This window comes from Pleurodeles waltl, unplaced genomic scaffold, assembly GCF_031143425.1.
Source record: "Pleurodeles waltl isolate 20211129_DDA unplaced genomic scaffold, aPleWal1.hap1.20221129 scaffold_72, whole genome shotgun sequence".
Lineage (NCBI taxonomy): Eukaryota > Metazoa > Chordata > Amphibia > Caudata > Salamandridae > Pleurodeles > Pleurodeles waltl.
Genome location: NW_027150393.1, coordinates 1621967 through 1635869, shown reverse-complemented (window position 1 = coordinate 1635869; position 13903 = coordinate 1621967). Strand labels below are relative to the sequence as shown.

The 13903-nt window shown below is 48.7% G+C and overlaps 7 non-coding genes across 7 annotated transcripts; all 7 read left to right on the top strand.

Moving 5' to 3' along the window:
• Window positions 1-2573: 2573 nt before the first annotated feature.
• On the top strand, window positions 2574-2645 carry TRNAP-AGG (transfer RNA proline (anticodon AGG)). The gene has a single exon. It is a non-coding gene; the product is annotated as a tRNA-Pro (tRNA).
• A 768-nt stretch (window positions 2646-3413) lies between these two features.
• Window positions 3414-3525, top strand: TRNAL-CAA (transfer RNA leucine (anticodon CAA)). The gene is made up of 2 exons: window positions 3414-3451; window positions 3480-3525. It is a non-coding gene; the product is annotated as a tRNA-Leu (tRNA).
• Window positions 3526-6146: 2621 nt separating this feature from the next.
• TRNAP-AGG (transfer RNA proline (anticodon AGG)) lies at window positions 6147-6218 on the top strand. The gene has a single exon. It is a non-coding gene; the product is annotated as a tRNA-Pro (tRNA).
• Window positions 6219-6986: 768 nt separating this feature from the next.
• TRNAL-CAA (transfer RNA leucine (anticodon CAA)) lies at window positions 6987-7098 on the top strand. The gene is made up of 2 exons: window positions 6987-7024; window positions 7053-7098. It is a non-coding gene; the product is annotated as a tRNA-Leu (tRNA).
• A 2644-nt stretch (window positions 7099-9742) lies between these two features.
• On the top strand, window positions 9743-9814 carry TRNAP-AGG (transfer RNA proline (anticodon AGG)). The gene has a single exon. It is a non-coding gene; the product is annotated as a tRNA-Pro (tRNA).
• A 768-nt stretch (window positions 9815-10582) lies between these two features.
• On the top strand, window positions 10583-10694 carry TRNAL-CAA (transfer RNA leucine (anticodon CAA)). The gene is made up of 2 exons: window positions 10583-10620; window positions 10649-10694. It is a non-coding gene; the product is annotated as a tRNA-Leu (tRNA).
• A 2622-nt stretch (window positions 10695-13316) lies between these two features.
• TRNAP-AGG (transfer RNA proline (anticodon AGG)) lies at window positions 13317-13388 on the top strand. Its single transcript has one exon. It is a non-coding gene; the product is annotated as a tRNA-Pro (tRNA).
• The last annotated feature ends 515 nt before the right edge of the window (window positions 13389-13903 follow it).

Below are 13903 nucleotides of genomic sequence, written 5' to 3'. Positions count from 1 at the left end.
TCAGACCACTATCTTTGGAAGCTGCTGTGGCATGTGAGGAGAAATCCACCAACCCATCGGCTGGGCCCTCAATCAAAATTCTGTGTATTACTGGAAGGGGCGTCTCAGGCACACCTTCTGTTAGAGCTGCACTTTATGACAGTAACTACCATGCTGGTTTCTACTTAAGCAGTTGATTCTATCGTTTGAAGTGAGGCTCTCCTGCCACCTTTTGGGCAAAGAAGACTCTGCCCCTGCAACAACACAGGCAGACAAGCTCAAACTAGGTTTCTTGGTTAGGTGGGCGGAGCATATTGGCAATGGTGCCTCCTCGTGACTTGCAATTTACATGAAGAAGACAGAGAGGCAGCTGGGAGTAGGCAGTACCCATGAACCCCTGAACACTGTCTTGCGACTAGCACACAATTCTGAAATGAGGCGGGGGAAAGGAGGTGATTTCCCCATCAAGGGCCATTCCGGGAAATCAGCCACCCTGCGTCTCCCAGGTGAGTGTTTCAGGCCTATGAGCCACTAATATAAATCTCGCCTGATCGAGCGCTGACCGAGCAAGTGTGCTTGAATCCAAGAGGCATGCTCCTCTGGCTCAAGAGCTAGCAGGCCCTTCAGTGCTTCTGGTTGGGAAATCTAAGGTGCAAGGGTCCATGACTAGCAGCGGGTTACAACTACCCGAAAGGGTCTGCTTTTCACATCAGTCCCCTAGTTCAGCTCACTGGCACAGGGCATTTTGACTACCTCTTGCCTTGCTAATGACAAACAAAAAATCCTTGACAGAAAACATCAATTGCTATGGCACGCTTAGAGAGAGAGAGCCTCCAAATGGCCCTGCTTTTCTGAAAGACGCTTCAGAAGATGTTTCAAATGACTATGCAGCGGCAGTCTAGTTGGTATAGGGGTATGATTCTCGCTTCGGGTGTGAGAGGACCTCGGTTCAAATCCCAGACAAACCCCTACCTTTATAGGTTCAGTCTGTGTTTTAAACAGGAGTATTTCTGCTTTTCACTCTTGTAAGATGTCATGTTGCAATGCAATACATGCTTTATACTGGCGTCGAGACGGTTCAGCATCATGAAGGTATGCGAGATTTCTTTGCAACTGCTTTTCTGTGCTGGAGCAGCAGTGCTCGTAGGAACATTAAATGCACAGTGCTTCTCCATGGTAATTTCGGGTCCAGTTCTGAAATCACCTCTTGGAATGAAAGTGATCCCAGTTCCTTTCTTCCAAGGGAAGAGATTGTGTTCCGGAAGGCTCAGCTTTGAGCGTCATGAACATTGGCCCTCATCCTTGCATCCCAGTCCAATGCATAGCCACATAAAGCAAGCAGGTGTGTCTGTTTCCATAGTGTGGTGGTTCCAGTACAATGCATAGCCACATGAAGCAAGCCGGCAAGTGTGTCTGCTTGTGTAGTGTAGTGGTTATCATGCGCACCTCACATGCGAAAGGTCCCTGGTTCGAGTCGCTGGGCTTTTTCACAGTATTTGCATTTCCTGCCTCACCTGACAGGCAAGCTGAGATAAAAGAGACTGTGTCTATCCCTCACCATCGTGAGGTACTACGCTCCTGGGGCATCTGTCACAGCTCACCAAGAGGAGTTGCGCCAGCTTACGGCAGTCAGTTGCTCACTGTTTGACCTTTGCAATGAAGCCTGAGCCTACAGCATTCAAGCCAGCCAAGGAAGGAAGGTACGAGAGCGAAAATAGCTTTCCTGCCCTCACCAAGAACACACACCTTGAGCAAATAAAGTGCCAGACTTACAAGGCCCTATCGCCACCGGAGCATCACTTTTAGTGACGCCCCGGTGGCACTATGCACTGCGCGGTATTTACAAGATGGCGTTCAGCCACTTTTTGTGGCTTAACACCACCTTGTAAATACGGCCCCTTAGCACGCAGCGCATTCCCTGGAAGGGGCGTGCAATGGGTGTTGTTGGGAGTGTGCCACAGCAACACCATAGCATTTTGATGCTGCTCCAGATTTAGGAGTTGGCGTAAATCTGCGTCAGCGCCAAAATCCAACGCCATCCCAGGGGTGTCGTTAGAGTGGCGCACTGAGGAGAAATGTTTTCATTTCTCCTTGTTTTTGCTCTTGCTATGTGTGATGCATTCTGCAGCACACATAGAAGTAAGAGCAAATCACCATTGAAGATTTTTTTTTTGGGCAGGAAGGTGTCCCTTCCTGCACAAAAACAATTTCCCCCTCAACGCAGTCATCCTTGTACCATGGTGCAAGAACGGCTGCGTTGGCGCTCAGCAGCTAATTTAGAGCTGGCGCAGGGGGAAGCACAGGGGTGCGCTGTATTCTACTAAATACGGCGCTTTCCTGCATTTTGAAAATGACGGCACGTGGGGCTTGCAAATTTGGCACAGCGTCGCGCTTAGTCATTTTCTTGTAAATCTGGGCCAAAATGTCTAAAGGATAGAGGCTTTTTATGTCATGTTCGATGAAGACCATGCAAATGACTCTAGTCGTACTGCAAAAGAGAGCACCATGTGCAGTTTCTTGCTTTGGGATGTAGTCTCCCACTCTCTGTCACCAATCCTCCGAGCAGGGTCGGAGCCGTTGCATTTCTGTGCCCAGGCTCGTTGGTCTAGGGGTATGATTCTCGCTTAGGGTGCGAGAGGTCCCGGGTTCAAATCCCGGACGAGCCCATTTTAGCGGAAAACAATAAAATCCTGCTCAAAATACACAACCCCTCAACATTTCTCATTTTACTCTAAGCATTGTTGCGCAAAACATATTTTTTGCCTCAGGCGAAAAATTGATTACAATGCCTTGGCTTCCTTCCTGCTTGCTCTCAGTGCGCCCTGTGTGATGATTTCACAGGCTCTCCTTCCTGGCATTTAGGCATCAGATATTTGTCTGTCTCTGCCCGCAGCTATGGGATTTTTCAGGACGTCTGAGTGTATGCATGCTGGCCGACACCGCTGCAATTTTCACACTTACCCCTCGCATTCCGAGCAACTGCTGATAAAGTATAGAGGAAATCGTGCAAACATATGAGGGGAACTGTGCTCCTTCAGTCAAATCAGCAAGCTTGTTTCTGTAGTGTAGTGGTTATCAAGTTCGCCTCACACGCGAAAAGTCCCCGGTTTGAGACCGGGCAGAAACACTTGGCAGCAGCAGCTTTTGTGTTTGCTCCCTAAAACCTCAGTCTCTCTCAATGCACACTTAGACAGAAATGACCTTTAAAAACTTGTGACCTGTGTAAAACGTGCTTTACTATTGCAGGACGCTAAAAAGTTATCTGCATCCCTCGGTGGTCGTGCATGTGCATTGTTTCTTGTTCTGTTTTTTTTTTTTTTTCTTGGCCATGTTATATTGTGGGGCCTTTAAAGCTGTGACTTTGATAGGAACATTGCAAGCGGCAAAATCAACAAGTGCAGACTGAAGAGTCCGACCTGCACACTGTTTTGGCTGTCAGGATGGCCGAGTGGTCTAAGGCGCCAGACTCAAGAGAGCTTGATCTTCAGTGAAGCTGAGCCTTCTGGTCTCTTCATGGAGGCGTGGGTTCAAATCCCACTTCTGACAGGTGTATTTTCTTCCCTTAAATCTTGCTCTGCTTGCAGAGCCAGCTCCTCAGACCACTATCTTTGGAAGCTGCTGTGGCATGTGAGGAGAAATCCACCAACCCATCGGCTGGGCCCTCAATCAAAATTCTGTGTATTACTGGAAGGGGCGTCTCAGGCACACCTTCTGTTAGAGCTGCACTTTATGACAGTAACTACCATGCTGGTTTCTACTTAAGCAGTTGATTCTATCGTTTGAAGTGAGGCTCTCCTGCCACCTTTTGGGCAAAGAAGACTCTGCCCCTGCAACAACACAGGCAGACAAGCTCAAACTAGGTTTCTTGGTTAGGTGGGCGGAGCATATTGGCAATGGTGCCTCCTCGTGACTTGCAATTTACATGAAGAAGACAGAGAGGCAGCTGGGAGTAGGCAGTACCCATGAACCCCTGAACACTGTCTTGCGACTAGCACACAATTCTGAAATGAGGCGGGGGAAAGGAGGTGATTTCCCCATCAAGGGCCATTCCGGGAAATCAGCCACCCTGCGTCTCCCAGGTGAGTGTTTCAGGCCTATGAGCCACTAATATAAATCTCGCCTGATCGAACGCTGACCGAGCAAGTGTGCTTGAATCCAAGAGGCATGCTCCTCTGGCTCAAGAGCTAGCAGGCCCTTCAGTGCTTCTGGTTGGGAAATCTAAGGTGCAAGGGTCCATGACTAGCAGCGGGTTACAACTACCAGAAAGGGTCTGCTTTTCACATCAGTCCCCTAGTTCAGCTCACTGGCACAGGGCATTTTGACTACCTCTTGCCTTGCTAGAGACAAACAAAAAATCCTTGACAGAAAACATCAATTGCTATGGCACGCTTAGAGAGAGAGAGCCTCCAAATGGCCCTGCTTTTCTGAAAGACGCTTCAGAAGATGTTTCAAATGACTATGCAGCGGCAGTCTAGTTGGTATAGGGGTATGATTCTCGCTTCGGGTGTGAGAGGACCTCGGTTCAAATCCCAGACAAACCCCTACCTTTAGAGGTTCAGTCTGTGTTTTAAACAGGAGTATTTCTGCTTTTCACTCTTGTAAGATGTCATGTTGCAATGCAATACATGCTTTATACTGGCGTCGAGATGGTTCAGCATCATGAAGGTATGCGAGATTTCTTTGCAACTGCTTTTCTGTGCTGGAGCAGCAGTGCTCGTAGGAACATTAAATGCACAGTGCTTCTCCATGGTAATTTCGGGTCCAGTTCTGAAATCACCTCTTGGAATGAAAGTGATCCCAGTTCCTTTCTTCCAAGGGAAGAGATTGTGTTCCGGAAGGCTCAGCTTTGAGCGTCATGAACATTGGCCCTCATCCTTGCATCCCAGTCCAATGCATAGCCACATAAAGCAAGCAGGTGTGTCTGTTTCCATAGTGTGGTGGTTCCAGTACAATGCATAGCCACATGAAGCAAGCCGGCAAGTATGTCTGCTTGTGTAGTGTAGTGGTTATCATGCGCACCTCACATGCGAAAGGTCCCTGGTTCGAGTCGCTGGGCTTTTTCACAGTATTTGCATTTCCTGCCTCACCTGACAGGCAAGCTGAGATAAAAGAGACTGTGTCTATCCCTCACCATCGTGAGGTACTACGCTCCTGGGGCATCTGTCACAGCTCACCAAGAGGAGTTGCGCCAGCTTACGGCAGTCAGTTGCTCACTGTTTGACCTTTGCAATGAAGCCTGAGCCTACAGCATTCAAGCCAGCCAAGGAAGGAAGGTACGAGAGCGAAAATAGCTTTCCTGCCCTCACCAAGAACACACACCTTGAGCAAATAAAGTGCCAGACTTACAAGGCCCTATCGCCACCGGAGCATCACTTTTAGTGACGCCCCGGTGGCACTATGCACTGCGCGGTATTTACAAGATGGCGTTCAGCCACTTTTTGTGGCTTAACACCACCTTGTAAATACGGCCCCTTAGCACGCAGCGCGTTCCCTGGAAGGGGCGTGCAATGGGTGTTGTTGGGAGTGTGCCACAGCAACACCATAGCATTTTGATGCTGCTCCAGATTTAGGAGTTGGCGTATATCTGCGTCAGCGCCAAAATCCAACGCCATCCCAGGGGTGTCGTTAGAGTGGCGCACTGAGGAGAAATGTTTTCATTTCTCCTTGTTTTTGCTCTTGCTATGTGTGGTGCATTCTGCAGCACACATAGAAGTAAGAGCAAATCACCATTGAAGATTTTTTTTTGGGGCAGGAAGGTGTCCCTTCCTGCACAAAAACAATTTCCCCCTCAACGCAGTCATCCTTGTACCATGGTGCAAGAACGGCTGCGTTGGCGCTCAGCAGCTAATTTAGAGCTGGCGCAGGGGGAAGCACAGGGGTGCGCTGTATTCTACTAAATACGGCGCTTTCCTGCATTTTGAAAATGACGGCACGTGGGGCTTGCAAATTTGGCACAGCGTCGCGCTTAGTCATTTTCTTGTAAATCTGGGCCAAAATGTCTAAAGGATAGAGGCTTTTTATGTCATGTTCGATGAAGACCATGCAAATGACTCTAGTCGTACTGCAAAAGAGAGCACCATGTGCAGTTTCTTGCTTTGGGATGTAGTCTCCCACTCTCTGTCACCAATCCTCCGAGCAGGGTCGGAGCCATTGCATTTCTGTGCCCAGGCTCGTTGGTCTAGGGGTATGATTCTCGCTTAGGGTGCGAGAGGTCCCGGGTTCAAATCCCGGACGAGCCCATTTTAGCGGAAAACAATCAAATCCTGCTCAAAATACACAACCCCTCAACATTTCTCATTTTACTCGAAGCATTGTTGCGCAAAACATATTTTTTGCCTCAGGCGAAAAATGGATTACAATGCCTTGGCTTCCTTCCTGCTTGCTCTCAGTGCGCCCTGTGTGATGATTTCACAGGCTCTCCTTCCTGGCATTTAGGCATCAGATATTTGTCTGTCTCTACCCGCAGCTATGGGATTTTTCAGGACGTCTGAGTGTATGCATGCTGGCCGACACCGCTGCAATTTTCACACTTACCCCTCGCATTCCGAGCAACTGCTGATAAAGTATAGAGGAAATCGTGCAAACATATGAGGGGAACTGTGCTCCTTCAGTCAAATCAGCAAGCTTGTTTCTGTAGTGTAGTGGTTATCACGTTCGCCTCACACGCGAAAAGTCCCCGGTTTGAGACCGGGCAGAAACACTTGGCAGCAGCAGCTTTTGTGTTTGCTCCCTAAAACCTCAGTCTCTCTCAATGCACACTTAGACAGAAATGACCTTTAAAAACTTGTGACCTGTGTAAAACGTGCTTTACTATTGCAGGACGCTAAAAAGTTATCTGCATCCCTCGGTGGTCGTGCATGTGCATTGTTTCTTGTTCTGTTTTTTTTTTTTTTTCTTGGCCATGTTATATTGTGGGGCCTTTAAAGCTGTGACTTTGATAGGAACATTGCAAGCGGCAAAATCAACAAGTGCAGACTGAAGAGTCCGACCTGCACACTGTTTTGGCTGTCAGGATGGCCGAGTGGTCTAAGGCGCCAGACTCAAGAGAGCTTGATCTTCAGTGAAGCTGAGCCTTCTGGTCTCTTCATGGAGGCGTGGGTTCAAATCCCACTTCTGACAGGTGTATTTTCTTCCCTTAAATCTTGCTCTGCTTGCAGAGCCAGCTCCTCAGACCACTATCTTTGGAAGCTGCTGTGGCATGTGAGGAGAAATCCACCAACCCATCGGCTGGGCCCTCAATCAAAATTCTGTGTATTACTGGAAGGGGCGTCTCAGGCACACCTTCTGTTAGAGCTGCACTTTATGACAGTAACTACCATGCTGGTTTCTACTTAAGCAGTTGATTCTATCGTTTGAAGTGAGGCTCTCCTGCCACCTTTTGGGCAAAGAAGACTCTGCCCCTGCAACAACACAGGCAGACAAGCTCAAACTAGGTTTCTTGGTTAGGTGGGCGGAGCATATTGGCAATGGTGCCTCCTCGTGACTTGCAATTTACATGAAGAAGACAGAGAGGCAGCTGGGAGTAGGCAGTACCCATGAACCCCTGAACACTGTCTTGCGACTAGCACACAATTCTGAAATGAGGCGGGGGAAAGGAGGTGATTTCCCCATCAAGGGCCATTCCGGGAAATCAGCCACCCTGCGTCTCCCAGGTGAGTGTTTCAGGCCTATGAGCCACTAATATGAATCGAGCCTGATCGAGCCTGATCGAGCCCTGACCGAGCGCTGACCGAGCAAGTGTGCTTGAATCCAAGAGGCATGCTCCTCTGGCTCAAGAGCTAGCAGGCCCTTCAGTGCTTCTGGTTGGGAAATCTAAGGTGCAAGGGTCCATGACTAGCAGCGGGTTACAACTACCAGAAAGGGTCTGCTTTTCACATCAGTCCCCTAGTTCAGCTCACTGGCACAGGGCATTTTGACTACCTCTTGCCTTGCTAGAGACAAACAAAAAATCTTTGACAGAAAACATTAATTGCTATGGCACGCTTAGAGAGAGAGAGAGCCTCCAAATGGCCCTGCTTTTCTGAAAGACGCTTCAGAAGATGTTTCAAATGACTATGCAGCGGCAGTCTAGTTGGTATAGGGGTATGATTCTCGCTTCGGGTGTGAGAGGACCTCGGTTCAAATCCCAGACAAACCCCTACCTTTATAGGTTCAGTCTGTGTTTTAAACAGGAGTATTTCTGCTTTTCACTCTTGTAAGATGTCATGTTGCAATGCAATACATGCTTTATACTGGCGTCGAGACGGTCCAGCATCATGAAGGTATGCGAGATTTCTTTGCAACTGCTTTTCTGTGCTGGAGCAGCAGTGCTCGTAGGAACATTAAATGCACAGTGCTTCTCCATGGTAATTTCGGGTCCAGTTCTGAAATCACCTCTTGGAATGAAAGTGATCCCAGTTCCTTTCTTCCAAGGGAAGAGATTGTGTTCCGGAAGGCTCAGCTTTGAGCGTCATGAACATTGGCCCTCATCCTTGCATCCCAGTCCAATGCATAGCCACATAAAGCAAGCAGGTGTGTCTGTTTCCATAGTGTGGTGGTTCCAGTACAATGCATAGCCACATGAAGCAAGCCGGCAAGTGTGTCTGCTTGTGTAGTGTAGTGGTTATCATGCGCACCTCACATGCGAAAGGTCCCTGGTTCGAGTCGCTGGGCTTTTTCACAGTATTTGCATTTCCTGCCTCACCTGACAGGCAAGCTGAGATAAAAGAGACTGTGTCTATCCCTCACCATCGTGAGGTACTACGCTCCTGGGGCATCTGTCACAGCTCACCAAGAGGAGTTGCGCCAGCTTACGGCAGTCAGTTGCTCACTGTTTGACCTTTGCAATGAAGCCTGAGCCTACAGCATTCAAGCCAGCCAAGGAAGGAAGGTACGAGAGCGAAAATAGCTTTCCTGCCCTCACCAAGAACACACACCTTGAGCAAATAAAGTGCCAGACTTACAAGGCCCTATCGCCACCGGAGCATCACTTTTAGTGACGCCCCGGTGGCACTATGCACTGCGCGGTATTTACAAGATGGCGTTCAGCCACATTTTGTGGCTTAACACCACCTTGTAAATACGGCCCCTTAGCACGCAGCGCGTTCCCTGGAAGGGGCGTGCAATGGGTGTTGTTGGGAGTGTGCCACAGCAACACCATAGCATTTTGATGCTGCTCCAGATTTAGGAGTTGGCGTAAATCTGCGTCAGCGCCAAAATCCAACGCCATCCCAGGGGTGTCGTTAGAGTGGCGCACTGAGGAGAAATGTTTTCATTTCTCCTTGTTTTTGCTCTTGCTATGTGTGATGCATTCTGCAGCACACATAGAAGTAAGAGCAAATCACCATTGAAGATTTTTTTTTTGGGCAGGAAGGTGTCCCTTCCTGCACAAAAACAATTTCCCCCTCAACGCAGTCATCCTTGTACCATGGTGCAAGAACGGCTGCGTTGGCGCTCAGCAGCTAATTTAGAGCTGGCGCAGGGGGAAGCACAGGGGTGCGCTGTATTCTACTAAATACGGCGCTTTCCTGCATTTTGAAAATGACGGCACGTGGGGCTTGCAAATTTGGCACAGCGTCGCGCTTAGTCATTTTCTTGTAAATCTGGGCCAAAATGTCTAAAGGATAGAGGCTTTTTATGTCATGTTCGATGAAGACCATGCAAATGACTCTAGTCGTACTGCAAAAGAGAGCACCATGTGCAGTTTCTTGCTTTGGGATGTAGTCTCCCACTCTCTGTCACCAATCCTCCGAGCAGGGTCGGAGCCGTTGCATTTCTGTGCCCAGGCTCGTTGGTCTAGGGGTATGATTCTCGCTTAGGGTGCGAGAGGTCCCGGGTTCAAATCCCGGACGAGCCCATTTTAGCGGAAAACAATCAAATCCTGCTCAAAATACACAACCCCTCAACATTTCTCATTTTACTCGAAGCATTGTTGCGCAAAACATATTTTTTGCCTAAGGCGAAAAATGGATTACTATGCCTTGGCTTCCTTCCTGCTTGCTCTCAGTGCGCCCTGTGTGATGATTTCACAGGCTCTCCTTCCTGGCATTTAGGCATCAGATATTTGTCTGTCTCTGCCCGCAGCTATGGGATTTTTCAGGACGTCTGAGTGTATGCATGCTGGCCGACACCGCTGCAATTTTCACACTTACCCCTCGCATTCCGAGCAACTGCTGATAAAGTATAGAGGAAATCGTGCAAACATATGAGGGGAACTGTGCTCCTTCAGTCAAATCAGCAAGCTTGTTTCTGTAGTGTAGTGGTTATCACGTTCGCCTCACACGCGAAAAGTCCCCGGTTTGAGACCGGGCAGAAACACTTGGCAGCAGCAGCTTTTGTGTTTGCTCCCTAAAACCTCAGTCTCTCTCAATGCACACTTAGACAGAAATGACCTTTAAAAACTTGTGACCTGTGTAAAACGTGCTTTACTATTGCAGGACGCTAAAAAGTTATCTGCATCCCTCGGTGGTCGTGCATGTGCATTGTTTCTTGTTCTGTTTTTTTTTTTTTTTCTTGGCCATGTTATATTGTGGGGCCTTTAAAGCTGTGACTTTGATAGGAACATTGCAAGCGGCAAAATCAACAAGTGCAGACTGAAGAGTCCGACCTGCACACTGTTTTGGCTGTCAGGATGGCCGAGTGGTCTAAGGCGCCAGACTCAAGAGAGCTTGATCTTCAGTGAAGCTGAGCCTTCTGGTCTCTTCATGGAGGCGTGGGTTCAAATCCCACTTCTGACAGGTGTATTTTCTTCCCTTAAATCTTGCTCTGCTTGCAGAGCCAGCTCCTCAGACCACTATCTTTGGAAGCTGCTGTGGCATGTGAGGAGAAATCCACCAACCCATCGGCTGGGCCCTCAATCAAAATTCTGTGTATTACTGGAAGGGGCGTCTCAGGCACACCTTCTGTTAGAGCTGCACTTTATGACAGTAACTACCATGCTGGTTTCTACTTAAGCAGTTGATTCTATCGTTTGAAGTGAGGCTCTCCTGCCACCTTTTGGGCAAAGAAGACTCTGCCCCTGCAACAACACAGGCAGACAAGCTCAAACTAGGTTTCTTGGTTAGGTGGGCGGAGCATATTGGCAATGGTGCCTCCTCGTGACTTGCAATTTACATGAAGAAGACAGAGAGGCAGCTGGGAGTAGGCAGTACCCATGAACCCCTGAACACTGTCTTGCGACTAGCACACAATTCTGAAATGAGGCGGGGGAAAGGAGGTGATTTCCCCATCAAGGGCCATTCCGGGAAATCAGCCACCCTGCGTCTCCCAGGTGAGTGTTTCAGGCCTATGAGCCACTAATATAAATCTCGCCTGATCGAGCGCTGACCGAGCAAGTGTGCTTGAATCCAAGAGGCATGCTCCTCTGGCTCAAGAGCTAGCAGGCCCTTCAGTGCTTCTGGTTGGGAAATCTAAGGTGCAAGGGTCCATGACTAGCAGCGGGTTACAACTACCAGAAAGGGTCTGCTTTTCACATCAGTCCCCTAGGTCAGCTCACTGGCACAGGGCATTTTGACTACCTCTTGCCTTGCTAGAGACAAACAAAAAATCCTTGACAGAAAACATCAATTGCTATGGCACGCTTAGAGAGAGAGAGCCTCCAAATGGCCCTGCTTTTCTGAAAGACGCTTCAGAAGATGTTTCAAATGACTATGCAGCGGCAGTCTAGTTGGTATAGGGGTATGATTCTCGCTTCGGGTGTGAGAGGACCTCGGTTCAAATCCCAGACAAACCCCTACCTTTAGAGGTTCAGTCTGTGTTTTAAACAGGAGTATTTCTGCTTTTCACTCTTGTAAGATGTCATGTTGCAATGCAATACATGCTTTATACTGGCGTCGAGACGGTTCAGCATCATGAAGGTATGCGAGATTTCTTTGCAACTGCTTTTCTGTGCTGGAGCAGCAGTGCTCGTAGGAACATTAAATGCACAGTGCTTCTCCATGGTAATTTCGGGTCCAGTTCTGAAATCACCTCTTGGAATGAAAGTGATCCCAGTTCCTTTCTTCCAAGGGAAGAGATTGTGTTCCGGAAGGCTCAGCTTTGAGCGTCATGAACATTGGCCCTCATCCTTGCATCCCAGTCCAATGCATAGTCACATAAAGCAAGCAGGTGTGTCTGTTTCCATAGTGTGGTGGTTCCAGTACAATGCATAGCCACATGAAGCAAGCCGGCAAGTGTGTCTGCTTGTGTAGTGTAGTGGTTATCATGCGCACCTCACATGCGAAAGGTCCCTGGTTCGAGTCGCTGGGCTTTTTCACAGTATTTGCATTTCCTGCCTCACCTGACAGGCAAGCTGAGATAAAAGAGACTGTGTCTATCCCTCACCATCGTGAGGTACTACGCTCCTGGGGCATCTGTCACAGCTCACCAAGAGGAGTTGCGCCAGTTTACGGCAGTCAGTTGCTCACTGTTTGACCTTTGCAATGAAGCCTGAGCCTACAGCATTCAAGCCAGCCAAGGAAGGAAGGTACGAGAGCGAAAATAGCTTTCCTGCCCTCACCAAGAACACACACCTTGAGCAAATAAAGTGCCAGACTTACAAGGCCCTATCGCCACCGGAGCATCACTTTTAGTGACGCCTCCGGTGGCACTATGCACTGCGCGGTATTTACAAGATGGCGTTCAGCCACATTTTGTGGCTTAACACCACCTTGTAAATACGGCCCCTTAGCACGCAGCGCGTTCCCTGGAAGGGGCGTGCAATGGGTGTTGTTGGGAGTGTGCCACAGCAACACCATAGCATTTTGATGCTGCTCCAGATTTAGGAGTTGGCGTAAATCTGCGTCAGCGCCAAAATCCAACGCCATCCCAGGGGTGTCGTTAGAGTGGCGCACTGAGGAGAAATGTTTTCATTTCTCCTTGTTTTTGCTCTTGCTATGTGTGATGCATTCTGCAGCACACATAGAAGTAAGAGCAAATCACCATTGAAGATTTTTTTTTTGGGCAGGAAGGTGTCCCTTCCTGCACAAAAACAATTTCCCCCTCAACGCAGTCATCCTTGTACCATGGTGCAAGAACGGCTGCGTTGGCGCTCAGCAGCTAATTTAGAGCTGGCGCAGGGGGAAGCACAGGGGTGCGCTGTATTCTACTAAATACGGCGCTTTCCTGCATTTTGAAAATGACGGCACGTGGGGCTTGCAAATTTGGCACAGCGTCGCGCTTAGTCATTTTCTTGTAAATCTGGGCCAAAATGTCTAAAGGATAGAGGCTTTTTATGTCATGTTCGATGAAGACCATGCAAATGACTCTAGTCGTACTGCAAAAGAGAGCACCATGTGCAGTTTCTTGCTTTGGGATGTAGTCTCCCACTCTCTGTCACCAATCCTCCGAGCAGGGTCGGAGCCGTTGCATTTCTGTGCCCAGGCTCGTTGGTCTAGGGGTATGATTCTCGCTTAGGGTGCGAGAGGTCCCGGGTTCAAATCCCGGACGAGCCCATTTTAGCGGAAAACAATCAAATCCTGCTCAAAATACACAACCCCTCAACATTTCTCATTTTACTCGAAGCATTGTTGCGCAAAACATATTTTTTGCCTAAGGCGAAAAATGGATTACAATGCCTTGGCTTCCTTCCTGCTTGCTCTCAGTGCGCCCTGTGTGATGATTTCACAGGCTCTCCTTCCTGGCATTTAGGCATCAGATATTTGTCTGTCTCTGCCCGCAGCTATGGGATTTTTCAGGACGTCTGAGTGTATGCATGCTGGCCGACACCGCTGCAATTTTCACACTTACCCCTCGCATTCCGAGCAACTGCTGATAAAGTATAGAGGAAATCGTGCAAACATATGAGGGGAACTGTGCTCCTTCAGTCAAATCAGCAAGCTTGTTTCTGTAGTGTAGTGGTTATCACGTTCGCCTCACACGCGAAAAGTCCCCGGTTTGAGACCGGGCAGAAACACTTGGCAGCAGCAGCTTTTGTGTTTGCTCCCTAAAACCTCAGTCTCTCTCAATG